This window comes from Hyperolius riggenbachi, chromosome 3 (assembly GCF_040937935.1).
Source record: "Hyperolius riggenbachi isolate aHypRig1 chromosome 3, aHypRig1.pri, whole genome shotgun sequence".
NCBI lineage: Eukaryota > Metazoa > Chordata > Amphibia > Anura > Hyperoliidae > Hyperolius > Hyperolius riggenbachi.
The window spans coordinates 225,802,850-225,822,899 of record NC_090648.1 but is presented as its reverse complement, the minus strand read 5'-3'; the positions used below and the strand labels follow the sequence as shown (position 1 = coordinate 225,822,899).

At 41.8% G+C, this 20,050-nt stretch overlaps 1 protein-coding gene across 8 annotated transcripts in view; it reads right to left on the bottom strand.

Annotated features, from left to right (window-relative positions):
• SHANK3 (SH3 and multiple ankyrin repeat domains 3) overlaps window positions 1-20,050 on the bottom strand; it is a 597,458-nt gene that overhangs the window by 178,569 nt on the left and 398,839 nt on the right. The window lies entirely within an intron of this gene.

Below are 20,050 nucleotides of genomic sequence, written 5' to 3'. Positions count from 1 at the left end.
TCCAGTTGTTGCAGCGACATTAGCTGTAATTGGGTACCTGGAACCCAAATTACAACCCCCCTCCCCCCACCATATCCAGCAATTGCACTGTAGGTTATGGCGGTGCCCAAATTAAATGGTGCGATGTGCGCCCATCTTCACTGCTTAGGTTTAGTTTACCATGTGGATGAGGCTTAAGACCTTACAACAGGTAATATAAGACAAGATTCAAGAAGTGAGAGACTAGGAAAGCTGCCCTGTATTGCTCTGCCATTTGTGAAACAGGATTAACTACTCTCACTTTTTAGTATACATCGCAGCATCCCTCCACTTTGTGGAATAAAAGTGTTGCTGCAGTAAACTAGCCACGTTGTAGAGGTGTGGTAAATTTTATCCCCACTTTGTGTAGAGCTATCAGTCAACTAAGACAAAGAAGGACAGGAGAATTTAGTATTTAGTTGGAAGCCATCAGGGCTGTGGCGTCAGAGACGAGAATTCGAGGCAATTTTTGGGTACCTAGAAACTGAGTGGGGAAAAAATGCACAGATTCCGACTCCTGATAAATTCAAATTGTAATTAAAAGAGAAAATATGATAAAATGATCTATTTCTCAGATAATAATCATCATAAATAACTTATATATGCAGTAATAGCAGTGCCCAGTCCACAAAAATGAAATAAACCAATCAAAAAAACAAGTTATATGTGCTGCTGCAATAAAGCAGTCACAGTATTTTTAAAGTCAGAAATACATATCTGATTGTGACTGTATATCTGATGCATACACAGCAATCTTTTATATATAATAAGTAATACCTCTGCGGTAAGAGTAAAGCCTAAATCAACAGGTATATGTGAGGGAGCAGGTTGGTGTTGTACTTTAATTTCTGGTTGAACTCGATGGACGTATGACTTTTTTCAACCCAAATAACTATGTAACTACATGTGTCACTAGCAGGGATTGTCAATGAGATGCAAATAATTCTAGGTTGATGTAGGTTTATGCTAATTTTTGTATGCAAATTTATGTCCTCCCGTTTCTCATAAAATCATTTCATCTGATAGGTTAATAAATTTAGGGTTGGTGACTACAAATTAAGTTACATAGTAGTACTATACTCAACATATGCACTTCCCACAGAGCTACTGTGAATTCACTGAGAATGTTGTGCACATTGAACACAGAGGTGTTTTCTGTCACCCGTAAACCTGGTTCAGATGGTTCATGAAGAATGTGTGATAGAGGAAGAATCCCCTCATTCTCCTGCAGAGTAACTGCACATCACTCTTACATGTACCTACAGCTAGCTTTCCAAAGGCACAATCAATGTTCTTTGTTTCTGTCTGCATGCTGTACAAGTACTCTTACCAAGGACTAGTACATACAAAAACCACAGATGTACACTAATGCTTAAAAGTTAGAATATCCCAGCACATTGGCCTCAATTCACTAAGATCAGCTGGAGATAATAACGCAAGAGAAAACTTACCACCACACATCGATCTTGCCTTATTAAAGCGAAATATAACCCAGCATTTCAACTTTGCTCTAAAACATTATTTACAGCCTATTATATGCAACCAGCATTTTTTTTTTACTAGACCAGCATTGGAAGGGTTACACACAGAGCTTTAAAGTTCCGTGGAGAGAAATGCAGACGCATCCGAAGTTTAGATAGATACATTTAAGTAAACACAATGTAACAAGTGAGGAATGTGACACACACTCTCTGACTGTGCAGGAGCTGGAGGACAGCCATAGAGTGTGTAACATTCACCACTTGTTACATTGTGTTTACTTAAATGTATCTATCTAAACTTCGGATGCATCTGCATGGAACTTTAAAGCTCTGTGTGTAACCCTTCCAATGCTGGTCTAGTAAAAAAAAAATGCTGGTTGCATACAATATGCTGTAAATAATGTTTTAGAGCAAAGTTGAAATGCTGGGTTATATTCCGCTTTAAGGTGTAGAGATATGTTTTCACAGTGAGAGAGTTATCTTATGACTTCAGTCCTTAAGTTACATCCTCTGTAGTTATTTTCACATGCAATTAATTAACAGCCTGTCTTTAACTTTAGAAATCTGGAGTTATTTTAAGGATTGAAGAGTTAACTTTAGAGATCTCACCTTAACTTAAAGACAGAAGAATTAACCACTTGCCGACCAGGGGTGATTTGCCTGATCTGTGCAGCGTGGGCTCTCCAGCCCGCAGCACAGATCAGTATTATGCCAGGGCGATCAGACTTCCCCCCTTTTTTCCCCACTATGGGGATGTCCTGCCGGGGGGGTCTGATCGCCGCCGGCCATCTGCGTTTTGCGGGGGGGCTCCTCAAAGCCCCCCTCCGCAGCCATTTCCGCCCTCTGCCTCCTTACCTCCCTCCCTCCCTCTCTCCGTAATGCGCAGGACGGAGCTCCGTCCTGCGCATTGAAGGATAGGCTTCCGCCTATCAGATGCTGGCGATCCCCGGCCAATCAGAGGCCGGGGATCGCCGATCTGCCCTACGGCGCTGCTGCGCAGCAGCGCCGTAAGATGTAAACAGCTGGGATTTCTTCCCTGCGTGTTTACATTTTGCCGGCGAGCCGCGATCGGCGGCTCTCCGGCTGTTCATGGAGACACCCTCCGTGAACTGACATGGAAAGGCCGCTCGATCGAGCGGCCGTTTCCATGGTAACCCGCAGACGACCAGTTTACGCCAATCGGCATTAGCTGGTCGTCAAGAGGTTAAGAAAATTGCCCTGGGATTTTCCATATCAGGTATAGAAAAGGTAGAGGCATGTTTCTGCAAGGTTGCTGAGCTACACTCTTGAACTCAGCTCTGTTGAATCTTATTATACCAACAACATGCTGGGGCATTCATTTGGCACTGAAAGGCTGGGATGGCCAACAGGGTACATTGTCAGCTTCCTTGCCAGGAGCTTTTTGTTCCCAAAAGCAGATGCCATCTTGATATAGCTTTAAAATTGCTAAGCTTTGGCTGTGACGAAATGTCCTTTTTGTACATACTTTCAATCAACAAGATTGTAATATGCAAATTAGAGGAGTTGGTGTTGAGGTTTTGGAGTTGGTGGAGTCATAAACTGAGGAGTTGGAGACAGAGCTGAAGTCTGAGGGTGTTCGTACTAACTCCACAGCCCTGCATATACTACGGCTTACTGAAACTGAAAACTAGTACTTAATGAAATTCAGATAGAAAAGACATGAAAGGTGATCTGCTTTATAATATATATATATATACATATATATATATATATATATATATATATATATATATATATATATATATATATATATTCAATCCCATGAGGGTGAAGCAAGCATCTTGGACACAAAAGGGACATGGCTGCCAAGGGATGTGAAATAGAACACTTATGTCAGACTGGCACAGCCATCCCTTTACAGGAGCAAGAGTACTTCTACACCTCTTATCACCAACATGCCATGCTGTATTTTCCTCTTTACCCAGACAGCTAGACAACACACTCAGCCATGTAACTTGTGCAATTAACATCTGCATAATGAGTCTCAATTAAGCTACACTCTTTGAAGGCTGAATTACGAAAATTATCATTACATATACATATCTGAGTACCCCTTCACTTCATGTGAAATGAAAAAAAGTTACTTGGAATGGTGATGATGAATGCTGAAACTGTTTGATATTCCTTTGGATTTGTGTAAAATGTCATAATTTAGGCCACACTCTCATTTGTCAATTGCAAAAATGTATGCATTTGTACACATGCTTCTTTATCAACACTTTGTCTAGGTGAAAAAAAATAAAATTATAAGATAAACAATTATATTTATCCTCCTACTCCAAAAAATGTAGATATCCCACAAATTTATGTTTAAACATTTAAAAATTATATTTAACCATTTCAGCCCGCGGGGATTTTTCACCTTATGCAACAGAGCAATTTTCGCCTCCCATTCATTTGCTATTAACTTTATCACTAATTTTCACAATGAATTGATCTATATCTTGATTTTTCCGCCACCAATTAGGCTTTCTTTGGGTGGTACATTTTGCTAAGAATTATTTTTTCTAAATGCATTTTCACAGGAGTATTAAGAAAAAAAATTGAAAAAATTCATTATTTCTCACTTTTCGGACATTATAGTTTTAAAATAATACACGCTACCATAATTAAAACCTATGTATTTTATTTGCCCATTTGTCTTGGTTATTACACCATTTACATTTTGTCCCTATCACAATGTATGGCGACAATATTTTATTTGGAAATAAAGGTGCATTTTTTCAGTTTTGCGTCCATCACTATTTACAAGCTTATAATTTAAAACATGTTCATAATATACCTTCTTCACATGCATATTTAAAAAGTTCAGACCCTTAGGTAACTATTTATTTATTTATTTTTTAAATTGTAATTTTTTTTTCCATTAAAAATTTTATTTGGGTAATTTTTGGTGTGGGAAAAACAGTTAATTTTAAATGTAATAATGTGTGTTTTATGTATTGAAAAATGTATGTAGATGTAGTTTTACTATTTGGCCACAAGATGGCCACATTGAGATTTTTTTTGGGTCTTTCTCGCGTCCAGGAAGCGAGAAGAGGATGGGAAACTTTTTTTTTTTTCAGAAAGACCCGTTTTTTCTGCCGGGGACATAAAGTCAATAAATGGGAACCATGTTCCCATTCATTGATCTCTGGGCTATCGGGAGAGGCGGCACTGAGGCGCGCCCATGGCAGCATGCCGAAGCGCGCATCAGCAGCACAGCAGCCGCCTGGACGTGAGGATCACGTCCAAGCGGCAAAAATAGTTAATGTTTTATTGTCTCTGATCAATGGCACAGTCTTTCAAGTCTCCCAGAGCTAAACTATAAAAACGATTGACCTTTCTTATATATCCCCTGTACTCAGAAGCTGTTCTCTACCAGACAAGTGTTTTATGGCTGTAGTTCCTTATGAGTGAGGGCTACGCTATAGTCCTAAGTTCTAACTGGAGAGAAACTGTCACTTGCATAGCTAAAAGGTTAACTCTTCCAGGCAGAAAAAGAAGAAAAGGAACACAGGCTAGTTATTGGTATGCTTGGAACTGTAAATAAACACGTCTACGTCATCATGTCACGTCACCTAGTTAGGTCTTGTGTGCTTTTATGGCATCTTTACAATACATTATAATTGAAAAACTAACACAGTATCTAGAAAAAACAAGTAGAAAGTTGTTAGTTTTGTAAAAGTGCACATCTGAACTTGAACATACATGCCCATACATTAAAGTGGGCTGTCAGTATTGTGTTTCCAAATGGAGGAAAAGTGTGAAAAATGCATGTAGTGCAAATTAGGCCCGAAGTCAATCGCACTACATACATGTCCTAGATAATAGTTTGCATTTGTTGCTCCATGACAAAAACCGTTACGTAATTAAATGTTTTTTTATTTTAGTAGATGTGTGCTCTGTATAAAGCAATGAAAGCACTAGATTCCCTAAGAGAATGAGGTAGATTCCCTAAATGGCAATATCACTATCCAGTAAATCGTTTACAATCTTAGCCACTCAAATAGCTCCTCGTCCAAACAAACTCTTGTCTGAATTTTATAAAATTTTACACAACAAAATCTGAGGGAAGCTGTAACAATTGTTCAATAAAGCTCACACTCCCAAAAAATTAATAACAAAATCCAGGTAATGATCCACTTCAACCTAAAGCAATGGCTGATCTGCTGTGTCTCTCTATATGCCCAAACAATACAGCCAGAATAATGCCTAGTGCACACCATGCAATATCCAATCAGATAGATGGGTCAAAACAATTCATTCCAACGGGTCGATCTGATTTCCGACAGTTTTTGTGATTTTTTTGTATAGAAGTGATTGGAAAATTGATGATGCAACTCGAAAACTAGTGGGGGTAACATAAATTTGCCTAATTTGAGAAAATACTAACAGTGCTGATTAAATTGTTCTAATCTATTCTCAAACTATCTAGAGGTGGCACAAGCAAAACCTTGGTTCCTGGTGGGGGCACTACACACAAAACTAAGCTAAGCATCCCTCCAAATTAAGGCTAGGTCCACACTTGTCCATCAACAGATCGAATTCCTTTAAAACGGATCCGTTTTTTTTTTTTTAAATGTTCTCCCCCTGGCTTTTCCGCAAATGTCACTTTTGCAGCATACAATTCCAATCCGTGGAAACGTATGCCCAGCCCTTGCCCTACCCCTCCGTGTATCCGGAGTCTGTGAAGTCCTGACAAATCTAAACCCTGCATTCAGTTTTTCAAAATGGATTCCTGGAACGCACACGGATCCGTTTTGAAAGTTGATGAAGACTACTGCTATTTTTAATATTAGTATCCGTGGCTCCAGTTTTGCTCCAGGCCCCAAAACGGAGCCACGGATACAGTTTTTAAACAAGTGTGAACCTACTCTACAACAAAGTAGAATAATCATATACACATCAGTGGCCTAGAAAGAATTATGTGAACCCACTAAACCCACTATTACCACCATTTAATGTCCCTGTACAGTCAAATATTTTACAAGCCAGGCTCTGCTGCCTCTTTTCCCCATTCATTAATGGTATATGATCGAAATACAATGTTAAAAAGCAGCCCAAACACCTTAATATAGGTGCTATCAGCATCCAGACTACAACCTTCATTGATGCCATTTCAGGTCAGCCATGCCCCTATTCCATTTTTGGGGAATGGGGGGTGAGTGGTACCTCAGCAAGGTACCCTCTTGCTCCCTTCCGGCTCATCAAAAAATAAAATTAAGATATTTAGGCTGCTTTTTAGCATTTCATTAAAATATTATACCACTGGCTGACGTGAAAGGAAGGCAAGGGTTTTACAAAAACTTTGACTGGAAAATGGTTCAAAGATTCTTTAAAAATAATCTGGGTTTACTATAGGATGATTTCAAATATCCTAGTAAATATCCAATTAACTTTCTAATGAAAGTCAGTATTTTTGGTTGTGTGGTCAAAGTGACACCATTAGGGAGTGATGCAATATAAACTACAGGTAAGACTTATGACCTGAGGCTGGTGTCCGATTTTCTTAGCATTTACTACAAATAATTGACTGAAAAGTATTCCCAGAACTACATGGCAAAGCTCACAGTTACGGACAGAGACGGATTCAAACCGAGATGAAAAACACAAACCGTTCACAGAATACAGAGCAAAAAGAAAATCTGACCAAAAGTTGCATCGATGTACGTACCAATATTCTATACTACTAACTGCACCTCCACCAACCCAACTATAAACCTTCTGAAGTTCACAGATGGCACAACAAGTGTTGCACTTACATGCAATGTAGATGAGTGTGCTAACTGGTACATAGTGGGACAGTTCTTTTCTTGGTGCAGTAGCAACAATTTGGAGCTGAATGCTCTTAAGATAAGTAGAATATAGAAAAACACACTCCTTAAGGTTTGTACACACATCAGACAGAAGTCAAAACATACAATGAAAGTTGGAAGATCAAGTCATGAGTGATGCGTAGCTAGCGATGGAGCCCATACACAAAACACTGTAAACTACCGATAAAGCTTCATGATTTGCATGTGCAGCCAGAAATAGCACTTTTCCTTTTTCATACAGCTGTACATCGGGGATGCTTGTTTCATGATCTATCGATTACTGCACACACTCTTGACTATGAAACAATTGGCCGAAATAATCTGCTGTGCAGACTGGCCAAAGCGAAAGAGAAATGTCATTTATAGTTGTCTTTTTCAGTTGTTCGCTTCAATTTTCCTGAACGTGTACCAGAGCCAAGGGATTGGAAAAGATTTATACATACCTGGGGCTTCCTCAAGCCTCATCCGCACGGATCACTCCCACGCCGCCGTCCTCCGCTGTCTGCAGCTCCGGTACCGGGTCCCGTCACTTCTGTCAATTGGGGCCAGTCTGACGTAAGAGAAGTACGCTCTTTTCGGATCTCTCCAGCAGACGCTGGAGAGATACGTAGAGGACGCACTTCTCCTGCGTAGACTGGCCCGGACTAGTGATGAGACCTGGTACCAGAGCTGCAGACAGCAGAGGACGGCGCCATGGGAGTGATCCGTGCAGATGGGGCTTGAGGAAGCCCCAGGTATGTATAAATCTTTTATAATCCCTCGGCTCTGGTTTCCTTTAGTGACAATCGGCCGATCAATTTTTTGTTGTTCATTTTGAACAACTTCCATCTTTGTATACAAAGCTTTAGTCACAAGGGATCAGCTGTTGCTCAACTAGAGTCTTTAAAATTTCTTAAATCCATAATCACCCAAGATTTAAAATTCAACAATGCTGCTATCATCATGAATGCTAAGCAAAGCATGTACCACCTGAGCCAGACAAAAAAAAAATCAGCCTACCACAAGCACTGGCACCATTTTTCTGCTGTCATTTCATCACTTCTCTGATCTTCTGGCTTAGCTAAATACACTGTACAGCAGATGAGACTGCAGCCCATCATCATCCAATCTGCAAAACTGGTCACTGGCTGCAGCTTGCCCTCCGTACTGCATTACATTTTGCAGTCCTTTTTTATCTTCCTGTCATCGGGGATAAGATAAAAAACTGTCATTACAAAAAAACTTCCCAGTGTGGTAGACCTTCTTAATGATGAACTGCATAGAAGCTCCAACAGTAACACAGCAACTTCTGGAATATGGATCAGTATACTGTAGAACTACATACTCTTTATGTACTGTTAATCATTGTCACATAGTGTGATAGTTACATTATTATTATTGGCTGAGCAATTGCCAAATCAAAACCCTCGTAAGTGTAAATTTACTTGGCCAATAAAATCCAACTCTGATCCTGCATAAACCATGAAAACAATTGGTATAGTAATTGGTGACTAGAGCAAGGATGTGCATAGGCTTCCATAGGCTCTCACAAGAGGTAAGTTGGACTTATTCTGCCGAGCTACAGCAGACTTAACTAAGCCAAACAATGGTATGAATTATCCCCAGGGCTTCTCCATACTGCAAAATAATTAATTTGAGAGTTCAGCTGCTATAATGATTATAGTCTAGTGGAAGGCTGCAGAGACAAAAATTACTTCATGGCATGATCACTGCTAAGCATTCCAGCTGATAAAAAAAAAGCTGGAAAGTGACAGGCTCAGACCACTGATATCCAAAAATAAATATTTTTAAGGTAAAAGGAGGATTTAATGAAAGAGTCTGTTTCTTTTTTCAATCATGAACCATGTGTTAGGAAACAGACCCGCAGGCTTGTGGGATTTTCCTGCAGTTCCCAAAGGCTGGGAAAAACTCTTCAATAAAACAAAATCCTAATCAAGTTTTAATAGAATTCCCTGAACCTGGTAATTAAATTTTCACTAAGATTAATGTGTGCTCTTTACCTTTCTGCCCAAATGGCAATCATCAATATAACAGTTGAAAAAAGAAGCTGAATGGCAGGAGACTGATATTTGCATAAGAAGAATGCCAAACAAAACTACATGGTGGATGATACACAAAATTTGGCTAAATCCAAGCGTCATTCAGCCCATCACACAGAGCACTGAGTACAGTGGACAGAAGATAGTGCAGAGTGATCTACTCTCACTTTCCTGCTGCAAAGTATAACACCTTCACTTACTGTTGCATGTGTCATTCAGCCCATCACAGAGCACTGAATGGACAGAGGATAGTGCAGAATTATCTACTCTCACTTTCCCTGCTGCAAAGTACAACACACTCACTCACTGTTGCATGTGTCATTCAGCCCATCACACAGAGCACTGAGTACAGGGGACAGAGGATAGTGCAGAATTATCTACTCTCACTGTCCTGCTGCAAAGTACAACACACTCACTCACTGTTGCATGTATTCTTGCGGACAACAGATGCATTTCTATTCATGATAATGAATGGTACGCATCCAAGTTGCACTGGAGGTGATGTGTGTTAAAATGATGTCCATTATCACTATGCCTGCTGCTGTGTATTATAATGTTATGGACAGGAAAACTTTTCAAATCTTTTCTAAGGGACCATTTCTATCCAGGATAGGGAGAATACTGATTGACTAAAAATGAATACCTGACGACAGCTCGAGATGGTTTAATTGTTTTCCTGTTGTTCTTGTTTTTATGTCTTGTTTTATACTCGGGTTGGGCACAGCAAATGTTGCTGTTGGGCACCACCTAATGTTGTTGTTGTAAAATGACAACATTCAATAAATTTTGACTTAAAAAAAATATATATATAGTTTTTATTCTAACTGCAATTTTACATTAAAAAGCAACAATCATACCCACAAATATCAATCAATTCCCATATAGGCAGGCAACTGCACTGAAGAGGCCTGACCAGATCTGGCTCTTAAAGAGAACCTGAATTGAAAAGAAAAAGTAAAAATAACCATACACAGGTCATACTTGCCTCCTGTGCAGTCTACTTCTCAATCTCTTTCTCCTCTCCTGTGTCCCATTTGTCCACTGTAATCAATGGAATTATGCGTCCTCCATTTTAACAATGGCCATTAACCCCATAACAGCTTCCTGGTCAGCACACTGTTAAACTGTAATATCACCCACTTGAGCCATTAGGAAAGATGGACATTACCTTGCACATTCAGTTGTAACTGACAGCTGCTGATATATAACTGATAGCAACTGGTATATTTCAGTTCTGACAAAATATTGTCAGAACTGGAAGGGATCACTGTAAGAAGAAAATGGTGAGCTTCTGAGAGGAACTGACGATGAGGTTAGTATGTAATATTTATTTGCAGCTACATAATGTGTTTATTTTAAATAATTTTACTTGCTTCAGATTCCCTTTAAAGAGAAACTCCGACCAAGAAATGACTTTATCCCAATCAGTAGCTGATACCCCCTTTTGCATGAGAAATCTATTCCTTTTCACAAACAGACCATCAGGGGGCGCTGTATGACTGATATAGTGGTGAAACCCTTCCCACAAGAAACTCTGAGGACCGTGGTACTCCTGGCAGTTTCCTGTCTGTAAACCTTGTTGCATTGTGGGAAATAGCTGTTTACAGCTGTTTCCAACTGCCAAAAAAGCATGCAGCAGCTACATCACCTGCCAACAGTAAAAATGTCACCATGTAATAAATGTCAGAATGTAAATCAGGGATTTAAAAGATTTTACAATGGGCAAACACTGACTAAATCAATTATACATAATTATTGTAAAAATGAATCACTTTTTTATTACATTATTTTCACTGGAGTTCCTCTTTAAGCTCTTATGTACTTCTTATATTGTTTTGGGGGATAAGCTAGTATTGTTTTGGCACTGGCTCTGAAATAAAAATAGATAACATATTTCATATCCAGTAAACTTATAAAGATTGTTTGTGTTAACAAATGATGGCTGGTGTGTATTTCGTTTTATGGCAACTACCTTATATCAAAAAGACTTAAGCAGACTATAATAAATTGCAATGCAGCTACATATACAGTATGTTGTGTAAGACAAGTAAGTCATTAATAGTGATGGTCATGTCTAGGAGAACTCATGGAGAAGCATGCGATTTGTTTGATCAGCTGATAGATTAAGCTCTGATTTCCTGTGATCACATCCTGCTTTAGCACATGATTGTGACTAGCAAATCAGAGACTTACATTTCTATCACCTGCTCAAACTGATCACATGCTTCTCAGTGAGTTCTCCTAGACATGACCATCACTAGTCATTAGCTGTTGTATTGAATGACATAAGCAGCAACTTCACTTGGAGGTTGGTAGCATAGTTCCAAGTCTTATGCCTATATTTTTATTATTATTCTATATGGTATATTTTCCATTCTGTCAAATAATTCATGTTGTACATACTTCTATGAAGGCTTTCATTTATAGAGGCCATGGTATATCCCATAGTTAACAAGTTAGTTTCATGTGCAGTGCTTTCATCTTTGTATTTTAAAGACTGTCTTACCCTCACCACAAGTTGAAGTGTCTGCCTTGGTTTATATAGGGTGAAGGAACTATCCAGTATAAGTACAATGTTACTTGTGAGTTTGAGAACCATTTTACATTTTCTAAAGTTACACTACATCATGAGTGTGGCAAAAAGTTAGTGAACCTTTGCTGTGCTTCCAGTGGATGGGATGGCCACACCGTGCGCAGCAAAAACTATAACTAAAAATGTCTATAACTAAACATTTCGTTAAGAGATAATTTGCATATTCAGTAGTGATGCATTGTGGGAGACCTTCTGCTTTAAAAGAAACCTGAAATACTTCATAAAAAAGTTTAACTTTTCTAGCCCTGTGCACGTGACGCTACCAAACGTTACTCCAGTCTCCCGCTGCAGCTCAGTTTTGCTTTCTTCAGTCGCCGCACACTGCGCCTGTGCAGCCCTGGCCATGCACGTCCTCGTTCGTGCGCCTGTTTCAACTCAGAAATGTCAGTAGACTTCCTCACATGAGCTGCCCATCTGTAGTCTTTCCACAGCATTTCTATAGGATTACTATTAGGATTCTGACTCAGCCATTAAGAAAGTCCTTTTTCTACTTTAACCATTGTTTGGTAGACTGACATTTGTGTTTACAGTCATAGTGCATGACCTATTTTCTCTTGAGCTTCAGTTTTGTAGACGTTATCCTTCATTTTCACCTATGTCGCCACCTGGCACCACTGCGCCCCACACCCCTCTACAGCTTCCTGACTTTTCCACCTTCACAAGCAGAAGTTTGCTTGTTAAGGCAGAAGTATTGGGAGAATGGAGAGTGACATACAGTAAAGCAGCAACATAGGTGAGTTAACCCTCTCTGCCACAGCCTGGGCCCCATTCATGCTGGGACAGTTTTCAATTTCACTAAACTGGTCTCGCTCTGCCTTAGCAGCAAATGAGACCCAAACTATGATACTGCCACTACCATTTTTCACATGTTTCTGCATAAATATATCCTAAAATGTTGTCTTTTTTTTTTACACCAAAACTAGATAATGTGAACCCAGCAACTCTGCCACCACCACGCATCAGAGATGGGATAAGGTTGATGCTGGAATAAAGTGTACTCTATACACCAAACACAAGGCGTTTCCTTTCAAAGTTTTATTTTATGTCTCATATATTCTGATAACACTCTTCCAGCAGCCTTCCAGCTTATGCAGGTTGCCTTTGACAAACTAGACTGGCAGCAGTGGTCTTCACGAATTGTAACTCTTGTCATCTTGCAATGCACACCACTATTATTCAGTTTTCTACTGAAGGTACACTTATAAACACCAACATTAGACAATGTATGAGAGACCTGGAATATCTCCTGGATTGTTACAAATATTGCTTTTGATGTGATCTTATTTGCCGATGACTCTTGTGGAAGGTAACTATGGCATTGAATTGCCTCCATTTGAACTGTTGTGGTCCTAAATCTTTGGAAATTGTTTTGTAACCTTTTCCAGCCTGGTCAACATAAATTAATGTCCTATGAGATCCTTTCCATTTCTGTTAACCTGCGTTGTGAAGATCAGATTTGGATACTCAAAATTCTGTTCTTTAAATTAGGCACTGCTGCCCACGTTCTCACCTGCATTTCGTTCCATTGACTGAAACACAGATGAACTGAGAATAAATGAGGTCTAAATCTTTTTCCCACAAACAAATAAGTAACTAAGTAACTTTGTACAATTTTCTTCAATAAATAAATTCATAAATATAATGTTTTGGACTTATTTGTGTAACTGGGTTCTCCTAACCTTATTTTATGACTTACTGGTACATAATCAATCACATTGTGGTCCTAATTTGTTAATTAAAATAGCTCAAAAGCTTTCAAGGTGAAGGCTAGGAGAAGTCATAGGAGAGATGGGAATAGAGGTGAAAAGTAAAATAGAGTTGGGTCGGAGTCAGATCATGGGGAATTGGGAATAGATGGCTCAAGGCTTTATGTAAAAGTCAGGAGAGGTGACATGGGATGGATGGAAGAATAGATGAGGGATAGGTCGAGGTCAGAAGAGGTGCAATGAAGGTTATTATTATTAATCATTTATATGGTGCCAGCATCTTACATGGTGCTGTACAACAAAATACAAGTTATAACAATAGAAAATAAACAATAACAACAGTTAACAAAACAAGATAATGGTTGATTAACGCTGATTTAGTGAACAAATGAACTACAGATTTTTGCACAGGGGCGGAAGATATGCATACACATTACATAGCATTGTGAGACAAAAGAGGAAGAGAGCCCCGGCCAAAAGGCCTTATAGGTTTAAGGGATAGGACAGTAGGTAGAGGGAAGCTGTGTTTGAGATGGTAGAAATGGTGGTCAGTGGCTGAAGTGTCCTAGGTAGGACAATATGCTTGCCTGAAAAGGTGAGTTTTCAGAGGGTTAGAGGGCAAATAAGGGATTGGTAAGTAGTTGTAGTCATATGGAGAATAGAAATGAATAGAAGAGCAGTGAGTCAGAGGAGACGATATGGGTGATGGAATGGTGGATGATTGGTAGAGATAAGGTACCCATACACTATGTCGATTTCCCGTTGGATATACAGCAGATTCGATCACTGTGATCGAATCTGCTGTGAAATCGTTAGCATAAATGTTGTCCGATCGACAGATTTCCATCTGAAATTGGTCGATTCAGTCGATCTGTCCAGGCGTAAAATAATTTTGCTCGATTACCGGCAGGTCAGGAGCGTGTCGTTAGTGGCATTGGATTCAGCGACGACCAATGCAATAATAATCTCACCTGTCCAGCTGGCGCGAGTCCCCAGTTCCGTGCTGTCCTTTTCTCCGGCTGGCCTTCTTCTCCATCTCCTCTTCACTTTCTGTCCTGTCCTGTGAGAAGCCAAAGTTTAAACAGTAGAGAGCCCTCTACTGTCTAAACTTCTGCTTGTCACAGGACGGGACAGGAAGTGAAGAGGAGACAGAGAAGGACGCTGAAGGAAGGAACAGCACGGACCTGGTGACTCGCTGCGGTGGACAGGTAATATCATTGCTGATGGCTGGGGGAGCACCGCCTAGGGGCGGCAAGGAAAGGTGGCAGCGGCAGTTCCACAGGTTGTGAATCGATTTCATGCTGAAATTGATAAAAAATCTGTGTGCAGTGTATGGGCAGCCAATAGACCCCTCTCTGATCAGATTCGATCAGAGAGGGATCTATCTGTTGGTCAATCTGGTGGCAATTGACCAGTGTATGGCAGCCTATAGAGGTGAGGGGGCCAGTGAGGAGTGATTTGGTAAGTGGAAGTCAGGGAGTATGGGTGAGCAAAAGGATTAATAAAGGGTGGGTGAATGTAGAGGTTAGGATAACTATTATTAGGTGTTGAGAGGATAGGTTAAGGGTGGGTGGAAATTACATAGGGAGTAGAAGGATAAGTAATCAATGGGAGAGGAGGCTGAAGTCAGGACAGCTGAAATGACAGCGCTGCGTAATATGTTGGCCCTTTATAACTACAATCAAATAATAAATAAATAAATGGGAGTAGGATGGATGAAGAGTAGGTGGCGGTTGCCAGTGTCAGTGTTCTGACCTGTACCACTTATCTTCTAGTGTACAAAATATTGTCAAGAGAAGAAGCATCATTCTGGTAGTATCAGTTATCAGAACTCACTGGCACATCTCTACTGGGCTCTTACAATGCCTACACGATGCCCTGCAGCCTAAAAATGTGCCTGTCATATGCTGATGATAACGAAAGCTAAAAGACTCCAAGAGTCTATCTATCTAGTTATGTGCCTGTACCTTAAAATTGTTCCCTATTCTGTGTCTCTCTCTACTGTAACTTGAATTAAATCTGGAAATAAATGGTGGCCTTGACCTCCACTGCTTCATAGTCAACATGCTTCAGTGTCCAACACAAAGGCCACTTATTAGACAGCATTCTGTTGAAGGTAGGGCTGATATTAACTTCTCGTTTTAGAGCCAAACATCACATTGGAAACCAGTACTAACTGTTTACAGAAAGCCATGCACTGTCGGCTACTGTAACTTCATGTAATAACTGGCTTAATGGTGGTGTGCAATCAAATGATGAATAATGACAAGAATGCTAAATGCAACTTGTACAGTATTCCCCTGGAGACAAGTAAGCAGATATCTTCATGACACCATTGGTTCAGCAATTTGACTATACTTTGCTTGTTAATCTTGCAGATAAAGACTTGCCAAGATATGATAAAGTGTTAATTGTGGAAACTTTATCTGCTGCCAAGCAATGTATTGCCTTTAGATGGCTATTCCCAGCTTGCCCATCCCTTGACAATTGGAAGCCTAATATTAAATCAACATCACCCTTCAAGAACTTGGTTTAGTAGTAGGGTTTATCCTGAAACAATGCATCTGGGATACATATCTGGGTGATACCAATCTGTAATACCATTTCTCATGTGATGTTGCCACTGCATAAACATGTTTTAGTGAAGAGTTAGGCCTATTATTTATTTCACTGTTACCTGTGATGATGGCTTCCTTTTTTTGTTCTATAATACATGTACGGTGGCTGTTACTATTATTCTTATAAGATAGTACTTCATGTTTTTTTTCCCTCCTGGTTGAACTTAACCTGTTGCCAACCGTGTCACGCCGATGGGCGTGGCCGCGGTGGCAGCCCCAGGACCGCCTAACGCCGATTGGCGCAAAGTCCTGTGGCTTACATTTGCAGGAGATCGTGCGCAGGCTGCGCGCGCATCTCCTGCTTGGGGGGCGGAGCTCCGCCCCGCCTTCAGTCTCCAAGAGGCTATTGCCGCTCGAGAGACTGTTAGACGGCGATCACGCCGTCTATGTATATGGTGCAGCGCTGCGATCAGCAGCAACGCTGCACTGGGGACAGCCGTGTGACACGGCTGTCCCCCTGGGGGACAAGAGAGCGATCGGCTCTCATAGGGTGAAGCCTATGAGAGCTGATCGCCGTGATTGACTGGCTGGGGGGAGGGAGGGAAGGGGTTTAAAGGAACAGGTCTTTTTTTAAAAAAAACACAAACAAAAATATTTATTTAAAAAAAAAAAAACATGGGCGAGCGATCAGACCCCACCAACAGAGAGCTCTGTTGGTGGGGAGAAAAGGGGGGGGGGGAATCACTTGTGTGCTATGGTGTGCGGCCCTGCAGCTTGGCCTTAAAGCTGCAGTGGCCTTTTTTTTTTTTACTAAAAATGGCCTGGTCACTAGGGGGGTTTAGCCCTGCAGTGCTCAAGAGGTTAAAGGACCACTATCATGAAAAAGCAAGGAGTTTTGAATCAGGATGATACCATTTATTGGCTAACTTAGAGATGGATAAACAGTGAGCTTTCAGCTTATAAAAAGCCTTTGTCGGACTGGTAAAACACATACAAATAAGAAGTACATTTCTTCCAGATTAAAATGAGCCATAAATGAATTTTCTCCCATCTTGCTGTCACTTACAATAGGTAGTAGAAATCTCACAGAACCAACAGGTTTTGGACTAGCCCATCTCCTCATGGGGGAATTTCAGGGTTTTCTTTATTTTCAAAAGGCCTTAGTGAATGACAGTTGGTCTGTCCAACTGCCAAAAAAAAAAGTGTGCAGCAAGCAGGGAGGCTGTCCAGCATCTTTATATAAATCCTTTTCAATAAGTGTCTTTATAAAGAATAAACGCCTTCCTGAGAATGCCCCATGAAGAGGTGGACTAGCTCACAACCTGTCGGTAATGCCAGATTTCTACTACTTACTATAAGTGACAGCAACATAGGAGAAAATACATTTATGGCTCATTTTACTCTGGAGGAAATGTACTTCTTGATTGTACTGTTCTCCCTATACACATCCTCCATTGGCAAGGTCATCTCCTCCATGGGTTTTACCTATCATCTGTATGCAGATGACACCCAGATCTACTTCCACACCCCTGACATATCCACCACTACCATGGACAAGGTCTCCTCCTGCCTATCAGCCATCTCCTCCTGGATGTCCGCTAGGTTCCTGAATCTAGTCAAAACGGAATTTATGATCTTCCCACCCCGGCCATCCCTGAGCCTCCCAGATGTGCAGGTCACTGTTAACCACACTACCATTCGCCCTACCTCTCAAGCCCGCTGTCTGGGTGTCACCCTGGACTCCGCACTCTCCTTCACTCCCCACATCCAAAACCTCACAAAGTCCTGCAACTTCCTCCTGTGTACCATCTGCAAGATCCGCCCTTTCCTGACCTCTGCCACCACCAAACTCCTCATCCATGCCCTCATAATTTCGCGCCATTGACTACTGCAATGCCCTTCTGTCTGGTCTCCCTATGACCCGAATGGCCCACTGCAGTCCATCATGAATGCGGCAGCCAGAATTATCCACTCCTTCCAAATCTCCTCCACAGCAGCTCCCCTCTGTGAATCCCTCAAGATATTGTGAATCCCTCAAGATATTGTGTCTGACCTACAAATCTGTCTACAAAACCTGTCCAACATACAATTCCAATCTTACTCAGAGCTACACACCTAGCCGCTCACTCCGCTCCTCCAATGAACTTCGCCTGACCGCCCCCACATCACCCAGTCCCATGCATGCCTCCAGGACTTCTCAAGAGCTGCTCCAATACTATGGAACTCCCTACCTCCACCCATTAGGGCAGACCCTTCTTTCAACATCTTCAAGAAGGCCCTTAAAACTCACCTTTTCACTCTGGCCTACCACCCCTCACAAGTGCTCTAAACCCACAGCTGAAATCTGGTCCCCTACCTTTCGTGTCCCTACCTCTCCCTCTAGATTCTAAGCCTTTGGGCAGGGTCATGCACCTCCATTACTGTGCACCCATGCTATGCATTTGAGTGAACTCAAATCGCCTACTCTCTACGCGCCCATCCAGTGACTGACTAAGCATTACCTTGTACTCTTACTGTGCCGCGTGATCTGTTTTTTGTTGTATTCCTGTATTGTCATATTGCTGTATGTCACCCCTAAATATTGTCTGTAACCTAAACTAATGTCCAGCATAGGTGCACCTCCAGTATAGGTAGCCAGGCATGGTTGCCTGCAGTATAGGTAGCCAGGCATAGTTGCCTGCAGTGTAGGTAGCCAGGCATGGTTGCCTGCAGTGTAGGTAGCCAGGCATGGTTGCCTGCAGTGTAGGTAGCCAGGCATAGTTGCCTGCAGTGTAGGTAGCCAGGCATAGTTGCCTGCAGTGTAGGTAGCCAGGCATAGTTGCCTGCAGTGTAGGTAGCCAGGCATAGTTGCCTGCAGTGTAGGTAGCCAGGCATAGTTGCCTGCAGTGTAGGTAGCCAGGCATAGTTGCCTGCAGTGTAGGTAGCCAGGCATAGTTGCCTGCAGTGTGGGTAGCCAGGCATAGTTGCCTGCAGTGTAGGTAGCCAGGCATAGTTGCCTGCAGTGTAGGTAGCCAGGCATGGTTGCCTGCAGTGTAGGTAGCCAGGCATGGTTGCCTGCAGTGTAGGTAGCCAGGCATGGTTGCCTGCAGTGTAGGTAGCCAGGCATGGTTGCCTGCAGTGTAGGTAGCCAGGCATAGTTGCCTGCAGTGTAGGTAGCCAGGCATAGTTGCCTGCAGTGTAGGTAGCCAGGCATAGTTGCCTGCAGTGTAGGTAGCCAGGCATAGTTGCCTGCAGTGTGGGTAGCCAGGCATAGTTGCCTGCAGTGTAGGTAGCCAGGCATAGTTGCCTGCAGTGTAGGTAGCCAGGCATAGTTGCCTGCAGTGTGGGTAGCCAGGCATAGTTGCCTGCAGTGTAGGTAGCCAGGCATAGTTGCCTGCAATGTAGGTAGCCAGGCAGAGGTCTACTCACAAGCTACGTGCAGCTCCAGGTTATGCCCGCATCGCTATCATCAGGCTGCTGCTGGTGGCGATCCGTTTAATCCATGTGCAGGCTCGTATCGGGCAATGCAGGCAGTGTCGGATGTGCGGTAGCCGCGTTCTCTCCTGGGAGCCTGAAGTACTGTTTACATTGCGAGCATGGCCGGCAATAGAGGGGGTGTCCGCTATTGTACCAGCGTGTGGCTGTTACACGCCCGCTCACATACCGGAAGTAGTCCCAATATGTGAGCGGCGTGTAACAGCCACCCGCTGTTACAATAGCGGCCACCCCCTCAATTGCCGGCTATGCGCGCAATGTAAACAGCACTTTGGGCTCAGCCCGTCCCTGCCAGACGGGCTGAATAGTGACAGTGGTGAACAGTGGTAAGCAGCGCTCTTGTAGTCAATATTATTGATTCA